This window comes from Rattus rattus, chromosome 6, assembly GCF_011064425.1.
Source record: "Rattus rattus isolate New Zealand chromosome 6, Rrattus_CSIRO_v1, whole genome shotgun sequence".
Taxonomy (NCBI): Eukaryota; Metazoa; Chordata; class Mammalia; order Rodentia; family Muridae; genus Rattus; species Rattus rattus.
The window spans coordinates 64,771,944-64,786,020 of NC_046159.1; the positions used below are offsets into that span (position 1 = coordinate 64,771,944).

The following is a 14,077-nucleotide window of genomic DNA, read 5'->3' on the forward strand; positions in this document are numbered from 1 at the left end:
TAATTAATATTTTGATTTAATTTATAGGACATTAGAATCCCATTTTTATCTTATCTGATTATTAATTATTACCTGTTCATTGTTTATCATGTACACACATAATTTTCTTCTTAATAATTTCTAAACATTAATTTGAAAAGAATACAAGAGTGAGACAGAGAGAGACAGAGAGGTATTGACTGAGTAGAGGAGGTGGGTATGGATCTGAAAGGATTTGAGTGAGAGGGGTAAATATGACTAAAATACATTGTATTAAATTCTCAGAAAATAAAAATATTTTTAAATGAATGAAGAGTATATTTAAAATTTTTTATGTTATTTAATGTGTTATTATTGTGTTTGTTTGGGGTGTGGGCATATGTGTACTGTCGCTCATGTGTGGAGATCATAGGATAGCCTTTGGCTGTCTTTTTCCTACTTCCATCTTGATTCCCAAGGCTTAATCTCGGGGACTTTGGTTTGCATGGCAAATATTTCTAGCTGGGCCATTCATTATTGCTTCCCCAAGAAAAAGGACTTGATGTTTGTTTTCACAAACATACCCAAAGATTTTAGTGTTTTCTGAAATCTAATGAGAGGGTATGGTGGTCAACAGAAAGAATCCAAACAAAGTAGTCCAATGTCGAGAGGATAGTAAATGCCCAGTAGTGTGTCAATACTGTCAGCTTATGACTACTTTAATATTAAGAAATTTTGTTATGTATGCAATATGCATCTATAGTCAAAGTTATACAAAGACATTGCTTTTATTTGCTGAAGTGTCAGAGAAAACAAGTCAAATATCTCAAGCAGTCATCAATAATTGGGAAACACCAATAACCTCGAGTTTCAGGTAAACCTACATTTTTTTTTTTTTTATTAACTTGAGTATTTCTTATATACATTTCGAGTGTTATTCCCTTTCCCGGTTTCCAGGCAAACATCCCCTTAATCCCTCTCCCTCCCCTTCTTTATGGGTGTTCCCCTCCCCATTCTCCCCCCATTGCCGCTCTCCCCCCAACAATCTAGTTCACTGGGGGTTCAGTCTTAGCAGGACCCAGGGCTTCCCCTTCCACTGGTGCTCTTACTAGAATATTCATTGCTACCTATGAGGTCAGACTCCAGGGTAAGTCCATGTATAGTCTTTAGGTAGTGGCTTAGTCCCTGGAAGCTCTGGTTGCTTGGCATTGTTGTTCATAAGGGGTCTCGAGCCCCTTCAAGCTCTTCCAGTTCTTTCTCTGATTCCTTCAACGGGGGTCCTATTCTCAGTTCAGTGGTTTGCTGCTGGCATTCGCCTCTGTGTTTGCTGTATTCTGGCTGAGTCTCTCAGGAGCAATCTACATCCGGCTCCTGTTGGCCTGCCCTTCTTTGCTTCATCCATCTTGTCTAGTTGGGTGGCTGTATATGTATCGCCACATGTGGGGCAGGCTCTAAATGGGTGTTCCTTCTGTGTCTGTTTTAATCTTTGCCTCTCTATTCCCTGCCAAGGGTATTCTTGTTCCCCTTTTAACGAAGGAGTGAAGCATTCACATTTTGATCGTCTGTCTTGAGTTTCATATGTTCTATGCATCTAGGGTAATTCAAGCATTTGGGCTAATAGCCACTTATCAATAAGTGCATACCATGTGTGTTTTTCTGTGATTGGGTTACCTCACTCAGGATGATATTTTCCAGTTCCAACCATTTGCCTACGAATTTCATAAAGTCATTGTTTTTGATAGCTGAGTAATATACCATTGTGTAGATGATTAGCTAGTTATCAGAAAATACATAAGCTAGCCAGGATATAACAGATTTTAAGCCTTTTAAAAGCTAAAATATATCTAAATATTCTGTTTAACTGATAAAAATTGGGCTGGGTGTTAGATACATCTTATACTTATAAATTACAGAATGATAATAGTTGTGCTCAACTTACATTTGAGAAAAAAGTTTCTGTTTTTTTTTTTTTAATTAAAAGGGTAAAAGAGTAGATTGATGTCATTATGAAGGTGAAGGGAGGTACAGGATAGAACCAGGCCTGTCACTGGATAAGAAGAAAGGATGGGTGGGAGAAAAGTTTTAGAGAGGCAGAGGAAGCCAGAATGAGAATGTGAGAGCACAGAAAACATGGCAGTAGATGTTTAAATGCCTCTCTGTACATATTACAGGTTGTTATGACTATTCTCAAGGGATGGGTGTGTACAGGATTTTGTGCCATCTAGATTGGCAAATTATATCTTATCAATTGCATCAGAAAATATTGTTTGATGTGTTCTTTCATAAGGCAACTTAATTGAGTTTAAGAGAGTGTATGGTGGCCAGATGCATGGGCCTACCAAAGAATTGGGATGTGTTTGCCTGGCATGGTGGAAACCCAACCAAGAGGGCTGTAGATGAGGGAGGAGCAGCCCGACACGGTGCTGTGTTGGGAAGATTAGTGTGTCAGAAAGTAGATGGGGGCAGCATGGAACCACTGAGATAAATTATTGCTATTTCCAATGGCACCAGAAATATTAAGGGAGTGAGACAGCTAGGGTATAACTGGGAACCAGTTCTGTCGGGTTTTTTGTTTTGTTTTGTTGTTTTTATTTTTACTGCAGCACATATATTGTGTGCCGAGTGTCCTGAAGGGAAAACATGCTTAAGTCCTTGAGTATGACGTGATTTATTGCATCAAGGCCACATATAACCATGATGGGATACTAAAGACAAAGATAGGAGAAATTATAGGATTTTGGTGTTTCTCAGTCGTATGATTTTTTTGGGTAGGATATCTACCTTGTGATCTAGACTAATAGATGAATCACAGAAAGAAAAAAAGGTGGAGGCAGAGTTACCATTAAAGGATTTTGGGGCCTTTGAATCAGATGAAAGGGACAGAGAGACTACAAGGCCACAGAATATGTTGCCTATCAATTATATTGAGAGGTTACAAAGGGAATGGCAGGTCTCAGGAAAGCAGCCAGTTAGACAGGACTGTGATCTAACACTTCCCTGCTTATGAAAGAAAATTAAAAAGTCACATCCAGTTGGAAAGTCTTATGAATACTATGAAGTACCTATTAATGTGGGGAGCCAGGACTCCCCTAGGCTGTCTGAAAGACCTGGACAAAAGAATAACTGGAACACTAGTTCTATGCCCTTACCCAGGATCAAACTTGTCAAGGCCTGTCTGATGCTCAAGCCAATATCTTAAAGGAGTCGAGGTTGAGGGAAGAGACTCTTCCCTTAGGTTGTGGTTATCAGTTCTTAGGCAGCTGTACCTGTGGTATCCCAAGTTCTTTTCGTCAGCATTGTCTGACTTAATCATTTGCTGACTTAGTTGTTCCCCATGTACAACCACCAGTACCCCCAGGACTGCAAATTATAAATATGATTCTACAATTTCTAATAAAGAGCAAATACATTTCAAGCAATCATCACAAAAATGTTTACTAACAGCAATCACATTTTAAATCAGACAAACTAAAAATAAGTTGAACACCATGTGCTCCAGCTGTATATCCTCTGGACATAACCCCAAGACACCAAATTACTACAGAGGTACTTGTACAGTTTCATCCATTGTTGATTAGTTCCCAGTAGGGAGGAAATGCAATTCTTATGAATCCTAATGGGGTGACTGCTCTGCTTTTCCTATCAGTTATTTTGCTATACTGCCACTATGCCATCCTCATCGTGCAATCCTAGATAGCACAGTGATCTATGACTCCAAGATATAATGTTTGACTATGTAATTGCAAATATTGGAAGAGAAATGAAGTCTTAAATACTGCTATATATTTTTTTAAATGTCCCTGTTTGTTTTATTCCAGGGACTGTGCTGCAAAAGGTATATACACATTTCTCCCTCATTTCCTTTGCTGAAGGCTATTAATTCTCATGTGATAAAGTATCACATTCTGTATACTATTTCAAGGGATGTATCTCTCTTATTCTTTTCTATTTAAAGAGTCTAAACTGTCTTTATATCAAACTATGCTGTCCATATAACAGGCAAACCCAGAAATATCAACTGTGCTTCACAAGGTAAGTATGCAAAATACGGTTTTATAGAATTGGTTGTAATGCATGTACTCCTATTTTATTTTCTGGTCTATTCTTTCTGGTCTGTCTTTTATAATATCCACCTGCTTGTTAACTATGGAAAATTACAAACAAAAGCAAAAACAGAAAACAATTAAAGTCTGTTATCAAATCTTAAGCAAACCTTCATCACTCTAGGACTGGGAAATTGCTCAGTGGGTAGAAACATGGACGTGGGTGTGAATATTCAGCATGTATACATAATGCCAGGCATAGGGGATAGCTACACATAACTATTACCTCTGAATCCTGAGGGCGCACTGACCAGTTCTCCAATCCCACACTGAATTTCTAGTTCAACAAGAGAACTTATGTCAAGAACAGTGAACAGCACTAAAGAAGACGCTTGAAGTCCTTCTCAGAACTCCAAAAACACATGCACAGATGGATAAATCCACACAGTTACAGGCATGCACCACACACTCACATCCACCAACATTCTTACAACACACAACACCACAGATACATAGAAAATGGTTAAGGGACTGCAGGATAATTCTTAATTTGGTGTTGTCACCCAGCATTGCCATTGACAGTCATAGGAGATGGGAATATTGTGCTTTCTCCAATGGAGATTCACCTGGGGATGCATCAACCACGTATAATGGCAGGCCTGGGTAGAACGGGGTGGTGGATGGGGAGGAAGGATCTGGAAAGAGCTTTGCGATGGGAAACTATGATCACAATGTTGCACAGAAAACAAAATTTGTACTTAAAAAAGAAAAAAAGGCTCCCGATATCTATCCAAAAAGGAAAGGAAAAAAAACCGACAGCAGAACTTTACTAACTGCAAATGTTCCATCTCCCTGTATCCAACCACTCCACTCCCAGATAGGTAGATGACAGTTTGCACTTCTGTCCCAGTTGCGCTATCCAGGTTAATAAAAGGGGAACCACCTCTGTGGTTACGTTTTACACACACGAAATAAAATAAAAGGAGTGGATAGACGTGCCTGGCATTTTAAGATGCTCAATTTTTTTGCAAGCTTCATTTTGTTTCATTCTTTTAAAGGTTTATTTATTTATTTTCATTTATATGAGTATACTAAAGCCCTTTTCATATACACACGGCAGTAGAGTACATGGGATATCCCTTTGCAGAGGGTTGTGAGACACAATATGGTTTCTGTGGCATGGAATTCAGGACCTCTGGAAGAGCAGAGCAGTGAGTGCTCTTAACCTGGGAGCCATCTCTCCAGCCCTTCACATGCTTTATTTAACTAAACATTAAACATGAATCAGAAACACCAAATCTTGTAAATATGGTCCAGATTCAGCCTTATTTAGAAATCCAAAGCTGGCAGGGCGAGGCTGGGATTTGAGAGTGAGCAAAGGGAGTCTTCCTCTTTCCCTGAGGGTGTGCTATCAATTCCACTACCATTTCCAAACAGCTGGGTGTGAGTCTAACTAAGGTTTTCTTCAGGCATTTGCCATGAGCCAGAGCACTGAAAGGACAGCGAGGGATCAGACATTCACACTGAAATCATCACTCACTGATTTCAGGCAGAAAACTTGCCCCCTCACCCCCAAAAAGAGGCACCACCTGGCTCAGCACTGAAGCAAAGCATGCTAGGGCAGCAGCAGTATTTCCCGGACAGTCCTTCAGGGACATGCACATTCTCCAGCCCCACCCTACCCCCTCTCAGCTAGCTCCAGTCCACCCCTACCCCTTCCCCCACATACAGGGAGGAGGCCTTGTGTGTGTGGAGGCGGGAGATGGAAGTATCTCTTGAGAGAGGGTTCGGGTCTCCTAAAGAAATAAATAACTAGAATCTTCATTTATTTACTTTATTTCATCGAGCATACCGTGGCAGAGGGAAAAGGAACAGGGAAACTGGGCCAAGTGGTAGAGCTCCTTTCATTTTGTTTCAAAAAGGAAAAGCCAAAGAAACAACACTCCCTGGTTTCCGTGAAAGGAACATAATGGAAAAAGTTGAAACATTGGCTCGCCACTTAATACTTTGGCTTTTAATAAAAGGGCCAACAGATCTACCTCCTATTTGGTAAAAAAGAGAATAAAAAACCACAAAAACGTTCTGTCAGCCAACTTCCCTTTAAACGTCTGTTAAACAGGAAGACTGTTTTTTTAAACATTTTAAATACTTAAATATGTATTTGTGCGTGTGTGTCTGTGTGTGCACGCACGTGTGTGTGTGTGTGTGTGTGTGTGTGTGTCTGTCTGTCTGTCTGTCTGTCTGTCAGTGTATTCTGTATAGAGAGGATGTGCTGTACCACTCGGGAAGAGGTGGTCTGGGGCCCATGGGTGATGCCGCGCTGCACCGCCCCCCCCAGCCACCTTCCCTGTAGGGCCTTCCCAGTGGTCCCATAGCCGATTTTGGTGCACCACCACGGTGGAAGGGTACCTGGCTGGGGCCAGTCGCCGAACGGGGGGGAGGGGTGGTCACCCACCAACCCCACCCCCGGCCTCACCTGAGCACCGGCGCCCGCTGCCTGAGCGCCTGCCGACCCCCCTGTTGGGAGGAACGGGACAGCGACGGGAGGAAGCTTGGAGGGGGTAGAAAAACCCGTGGGTTGAGGGTCCGGGAGGAACGGGGAGTGGGAAAGGTCCGCCGGGATCACCGACACAGCCGAACGCACGCCTCTGGGTTGAATCCTCTGGGCGGACTGCACTGACCACACCCGTTTACGTCTTAATGGTTTCACGCCCTCTTGAACTCTCTCTTCAAAGTTCTTTTCAACTTTCCCTTACGGTACTTGTTGGCTATCGGTCTCGTGCCGGTATTTAGCCTTAAATGGAGTTTACCACCCGCTTTGGACTACATTCCCAAGCAACCCGACTCCAGGAAGATCCGGGCCCGGTGCGCCTGGGCCCGCTACCAGCCTCACACGGGCTGGGACTCGATCAGAAGGACTTGGGCGCCCCACGTGCGGCGCTGGGGAGTGGGTTTTCCGTAAGCCACATTTCCCGAGCCACAGCATGTGGCGGGGATTCGGCGCTGGGCTCTTCCCTGTTCACTGGCCTTTACTGAGGGAATCCTGGTTAGTTTCTTTTCCTCCACTGACTAATATGCTTAAATTCAGCGGGTCGCCACGTCTGAACTGAGGTTGTGGTCAAGAGGGGAAGGAGGAAAGGAGGGCGCGCGCGGGCGGCCACTGGCAGACAGACGTAGAGGAGAGCAAGTGGGTGCCAGGGTCCCAGGCTGGGGACTGCGACCTCTCTACCCCAGCCAACTCCCACATCCCAGGAGCAAGTCGAGTCAGCAAAGGGCTGGTGCCTGAGCGGTCGGCACCCGGCAGAGGGAGGGGGGGAGGAGAGGTACCTGAGACCGGCCCCCGAGGGTGCAGTATGACTCCCCCGTCCAACCCTCGCAGGTCGCTCTCTCTGAGCGCACTGGCGGGTGCGTGGCGGCGGCGGAGGCACCGACCCAGTGGGCAGGGCCCACCTCCAACCAGACCGGAGCGTGCTGACCGGCCCCTCTCGGCCCCTCCCACGCCCAGGCACCCGATTGGCCCACGCTGTTTCATCCCCACGGTGGGGAGAGCGGGCAAGGACGGGAGCTGGAGCGGCAGAGCGAGCGGGAATGAGGCACGAGAAGGGTTGCCGACCCCCCGGTGCTGGTGGACAGGGAGATCGACTCCCGAGCAGACCCACTGGGCGTGGACGACCAACGGATGCCGCCCAAGTCTGAACGTCAGTAGACGGAGGGCCGAGGGGAGAGGCCCTGCGAGCAGAGTCCCAGCTGCAGGACTCGCCCCCCCCTCACGGCGACGAAACCGCAGGGGGGGGGGTGGTAGCGATTGATCCTCAAGCGCCTCTCAGACAGGTGTAGCCCCGGGAGGAACCCGGGGCCTCAAGTGCGTTCATAGTGTCCATGATCAATGTGTCCTGCAATTCACATTAATTCTCGCAGCTAGTTGCGTTCTTCATCGATGCACCAGCCAAGTGATCCACTGCTAAGAGTCGTATAGGTATCTGGGGTGTGAGCAGACTTGTATGGGTGCTAACAATGGCTCCAGCTCCCCCGCCCGCCCCTGTTGCACAGTAAGAGAGGGGCCAACCGTGAGGCGGCTCCACCTCAGGCCGGCCAGCGGGAAACTAAAGGATACCTGTGAAAAGAAAAAAAAAGACAGGGTCGGGAACGGAAAGGCGGGACACATGGGACATGGGACAAGGTGAACCCAGCACCCAGTGGCAGCCAGCCAATGGGCGGGCAAGTCAGGCGCTCGGGCCGGGATCCCACGGGCGCCCAGAGGGGGCTCACGACACGGCCCCCCCGACCGCCGCCTCTGGAAGCGCCGGCGGCCAGAGGGGGCCCGCTGAGTCTGAGGGAGCACCAGGTGGGGGGAGGAACCGGGAAGCCCTCCCTCGGATGACCGACGGGCGATAGGGCGACCACCCCCCCCAGGGGTCTTTAAACTTCCTTGCTGGAACACGACTGCTAAGTACCCGGACAGGAGCAGGGCGGACACGTGAGGCCCAGAAGGCGGGGTGGAGTGCACGAAACCCATCTGCGGCACAGGCACCCCCCCGCACTCGACAGAGCCACCCAGGCACCGTCAAACCTGGAGAGCTGTGGCGAAGGGGCAGCAGGTGCCGTGAGGAGTGCAAGCGCGTCCCGGCCACCGCCCGGGAAGACATCACATATGCCCCCCCCCCGCCCGGTGCACACGAGATGAGATCACAGAGCTGGTCCAGAAAGAGGCAGAATGACCTCAGTATGCTGAGGGCCATGGCTGGCCGGCGGGCAAGGGAGGCGCCTGAGCCAGCTGTGGCGGAGTCGGCAGTGGCGGAGGCAGAGGCAGGCGCACTGAGGAGAGGACATAGGCAGAGATGTGAGGGAGAGAGAGAAAACGGAGAAAGTCCCTCGAAGGACCAGACCTGACACACTCCCCGCACCTCTCCGTAAAGACCCCCACCTTTCCTGAAATGCTCACTTGGCCAGCCGGCCGCCACACGGGCCAGGAATGCGACCGGGACCCTGGGACCCGCCTCCCGGTGAGAGGAGGGACTCAGCCCCGGGTAGGGAACCTCTTCTACCCCGGAGTAGGAAACCACATCTACTCACAGGCGCCTGTACCGGATGGGGAACCTCTTCCACCTGAGTGCATTCTCAAGCTTTAAACCGGTACAGAAAAACACAATTTACAGTGTGCAACACACACACACACACACACAGCGGCCGCTCTCAACACGCACACCAACGTACCTCCAAGTGGGTATTTGAATTTCCGGGGGTCACGCTCCCATCCCAGATGAGCCCCCAAAATAAAAGAACAAAAGGAAGAACCCCAAATTGGGACTCTCGCTCCAGTCTCGGGATGGCGGCATGCCCCAGGAAGCTCGAGAAGCCATTCATGGTGTAATAACAAGAGGCATCTTTTATTAACGAGATCTCGGGCCGACACTGAGGTCTCGGGCTGACATGCCACGCATCTCACGCAGGAGATAGAGGGCCGAACCACGAGCCTCTAAAGGTGGGGGGTTATATAGGAAAAGCCATGGAATTTCGTGTGGTTACACAGGATTGGCTAATTCAAATGGTGTAGTTACTTTTGGCTCGGAGTTACATCAGCAAAGCATATGTGCAACCTAGCCGCTCAGCAATGTGGGGTGGGATGATCCATCACACTCAGCAGGGGGATGACTCACCTCTAGGGAGTGAAGGAAGGGGAGGGGGTGGCTCCAAATGGTCCGGCAAGCCCTATAGTCTCCCTCAGGTACGTCCGGACCTTGTTTATGACTAACTTTTTGAAATTTAACTCTTCAGTAACAGCCAGTTATGCCTGGCACTATAAAAGGGGATGCTTGTCCCCTCCTCATTCTCTTACTCTCTTCCTTTCTTGCTTCTTATTCTTGCCCTGCTTCCCCTCTTCCCCTTTGTCCCTTCTCTCCCCATTCTCCTTCCCCCTTCCCTCCACATGATCATGGCCGGTCTTTACTCCTCTCCTCTTCTACTCTTCTCTCATTAAATATTTCCACATGGAACCTTGTTGTCCCATTGTGGTTTGTCTGGACGCGAAATGAGATTTCTACCCCAACATTATGTAGTCCTGGCTGGACTGAAACACTCTTTGCTACCCAATCACATGTACAGTTAATGGCAATTTAATATATTTTCATGATAATATTTGAGTATGTGAAACAAGATTCTTGTTGGTTTCAGTGAAATATGAACGTGTACTTATGAATATGCTCTCCATGTTTATGTCAGCTCAATCTAGGCTATAGTCATCATAAAGGAGGGAACCTCGAATGAGAAAATGCTTCCCCATAACATCAGGTTGTAATCAAGCTTATACGGTGTTATTTCAGTGATTTATACAGGAGGGCCCAGGCTGCTGTGGGTGTGGCCACCCCTGGCCTGGTGGTCCTGGGCTGTATAAGAAAGCAAGCTGAGGAAGCCAGTAAGCAGCACCACTGGTTGACCACTGTACCAGTTCCTGCTTCTAGGTTCCTACCATGTTTGGGTTCCTGTCCCAAGTTCCTTCAGTGATGGATTACCAAGTGGAAGTGTAAGGCAAATACACTCTTTCCTCTGCAATTTGCTTCAGTGTTTCATCACAGTGATAATAACCCTAACTAGGGCAATGTGTATCAATGCAAGTTTGGAGAAATGTATCACTTGCCTTGTATTTGGCCTTTTAGTAGAAGTTGTCAGGGGTTTAATTTCCAGAAAACTTGATTTGTTTACTTTTCTTTTTTTTAAAATAATTTATTTATCTTATGTATGTGAGTATAATGTCACTCTGTTCAAACACACCAGAAAGGGCATCAGATCTCATTACAGATTTAATCTGAGCTACCATGTGGTTGATAGGAATTGAACTCAGGACCTCTGAAAGAGCAGTCAGGGCTCTTACCCACTGAGACTTCTCTTCAGCCTCAGTTCTTATTGGTAATATAAAGATCAGTATATTTGGAAGATTCTTCAACTCCAGTTCTCATTCCTTTTGTGTGGTGTTTGTTAAAATTATGACTGCTCTTCAGCCACTCCTCTGGAGTTGACAGATTATTCTCAGAGAGGAAAGAATCCCATTGGGGAGAAGTAGCAGGTATTTGTAAATTTTGTTCTCTTCAGATATTTATTTCACTAATTTCCACTACTTGGGAAGTGACTTTGCCTTGGGACAATTTTTTATAGAAAACACAGTTTTAGTTTCTTGTGGGGCTTGCTTGGTTTTGCGTTTTTCCTTAATTATTGACACCAAACCCACAGCCTCTTCAATGACAGGCGAGTGCTGCACCCCTGATGCATATCCATACCTTTCTCAGTGTCAGACTTGATACCCTCCTTGTTACACCATCAATAATGATTTTCTCACTGGCTTTTCACAGCAGAAATGTTAGTGAGCATACCATGCTCTTAAATGAATAATCAAATGAATTGTTATTATTTTTTATTTCTCATTTATTTTTCTTTTATTTGTTCATTTTTTTTTTTAAGAACTGAGACTAGGGTTCTGTAGTTGAGGCTGGTCCTGAGTTCATTATATAGATAGGGCTGGCCTTGAACTTCTGATTCTCCTCATTGTACCTCCCAGACACTGAAATTAAAGGTGTAATACACCATACCTGGCTTTAAGTTTGAAGATATATTTTATTATTTGTAGAGAAATGGCAAGAGGACACTGTTCCCAGCTTGCCAGCTTGCAGGCAACCTAGGGTGTTTGTCATTCTAAGCAAACTGAGACCAAGGAAGCAGACTTTCTCAAGCAGAGAATCCTGGTGCTCTGCCAAGTAAGCTGCAAACCTGAGGAAGAGACCTTCCTGTTGCTTTTCCCATGAGAAAGTAACTTTGTTTATAGTTTAATAGACATCTTGATGGGAAGCATGGTGGTGAGCAGAAGCAGACAGAGCAGACTGGATAAACAACATTCTTTATCTCTCAAAGCTTCCCTCCTGGGACATGCTTCTTCCAGCAAGGCCATACCTCTTAATCCCTTCCAAACAGCACCACCAGCTAGGTGTCTAAATATCAGAGTCTGTGAGGACATTCTCATGCATATGACTACATGTTGTTACATTTAATGACTGCCACATACACATTTGCAGAATGTTCAAATCATTTGCTGTTAAAAGTATGTGTATAGATTCAGAGTTTCTTTGAACCAGTCATTATGCAATAGGAATTTCTTTGGCTCTTAAAGGGATGAAGACTAGCAAATAAGCCTCTTAAGGAGAATTTGTGAGATACATCTGGCAATTCTGGGCTTGATATGGAACACACCATGGAACACCCTGGTACCAGCCTAGAGCAAATTTAAGAGCAAAGTCCACAGAATTAATAATTTATTCTCAGGGCCTTTTACACAGGCCCCTAAAATATTTAAATTGTCTTTCTCACTCTAGGGACTTAGCTGAAAACGTCCGTGTGTTTTTAGCCATTTTTCATGTATATAATATGTTGTTAATATAAATGTCAGAAAGAGAAACCAAATCAAAAGGCATTTCAAAAACTAAGAATCATGTGTGTGGAAAAAATATGTTTTAAGATTAAAGATTCTTACAAATCTTACCAAAGCTAGTTTGACTTTGATAGTGAAGGCTTCATATAATAGTCTTTGATATAATCTTAGAGAATTACAGAAAGCAATGTAAATATTGCATTAATTTATGAAAGTTAATACAGTGGTGGCCTAACTTGTACCTGGAAAATTTAACTTTGTGCCTCTTTTGATCCAACAATGACTTAACTAGTTAGTCCCTAGGCTGGAAGCTTGAGACATGCCAGGATCTGGTAATCTTGGTGTTGTATAGTACAGTTAAGTGTTGCATTAAGAATGCCAGTGTTTTCTGTCCTCTGACCTTGTCTTCCCTTCTCTGCCCTCATGGCTCTGCTCTTGTCTGCCTGCTTCTACCCAGTCTCCAGGCCCTCACCGCCCCCCAAACCTTCTTACCCCTGATCTCTTGCATGTAATCATTTCTCAAGAGCACATCTTGGCATGGGTCTGCAGTAAGTAATACTCCCTTAATGTATTTTGTTTCAACCTCATGTATTAAATTTGTTATCACACTAACAAGTCCCTTATGTAGATCTTTTAATGAAGTTCTTGGGGGTGCATTTTGCTTAGTAGATGTATTATACTATGTGTGTTTTCTTGAGTTGTTTGTATGACACAGTTTAAGAGTCATTTTAGGTCAGATGATGAAGGAATATTTTAATAGATTGTTTAATAAATTGTTTTAATTTATGGTAACGAGTAAGTGACAGTTGGATTTATTTATGTTTTATGCAAAGAGGATATTAAGTGTTATTTAGGAGCGCATAGATTCCCCCATTGACCCCTCTTACAAGTAGAAAGTTGGAAAGTGTTTAAATATGAGACTAAAAGTGTAGGGAGGATGTGCTCTGGACAGACTGTACTGATAAAGCAACCTGAAAATAACACTTTTTGAAAAGGTTTACTTGGGATTATACTTTTGTCTTTTGTTAATTGGACATTTGAGTTTTCAAATTTCCCATTTCCCTTGATAAAATATCAATGAACAGTATGTTATGGTATAAAACTGACTTATTTTTTTTCTCTCCATACAGAATCTCTGCCTACCATGAGGAGGTGTTGTTGGAGGACGAAATCTGAAAATCATGGCTGGGAAAAAGGCTGTGTTTTAATGAATAAAGGTATTTACATATCCAGATAATTTTTGTTCATTTTAGTTTACAATATGGCTTCAGGTAGAATATATTTTCACTGCTCAAAAATTCTAACCTTTAAAGTTAATTTTACTCTCAAAAATTTTGTTCAGAGGAAGTAGATATTCTTGCACAGAACAATTTAATATATTTTTGTTTAGCTCAGCATTGCTAGTAATACTGAGAATTAGGAAAAACATATAAGTATCTAGTACAAAGTGTTATTAGTTAATCATCTGTACATAGCAAAACATTTTCTTTTTATATTTCTAATTTTTCAAAAATACAAAGAATATAAAAAAATTTACTAATCAGTAAAAGTAAGTTGTTTGCAGTTTGGACAAAGTATACCACCAGTTGTCACCTATAGCTTCACTTTAAAGGCAAACTAATCTTTACTATATTAATCTTGCCAATCCATGAACTTGGGAGAT

The 14,077-nt window shown here is 44.5% G+C and overlaps 1 non-coding gene across 1 annotated transcript; it reads right to left on the reverse strand.

Moving 5' to 3' along the window:
• Positions 1-7,818: 7,818 nt before the first annotated feature.
• On the reverse strand, positions 7,819-7,971 carry LOC116904649. Its single transcript, XR_004388352.1, has one exon. It is a non-coding gene; the product is annotated as a 5.8S ribosomal RNA (ribosomal RNA).
• Between the last annotated feature and the right edge of the window lie 6,106 nt (positions 7,972-14,077).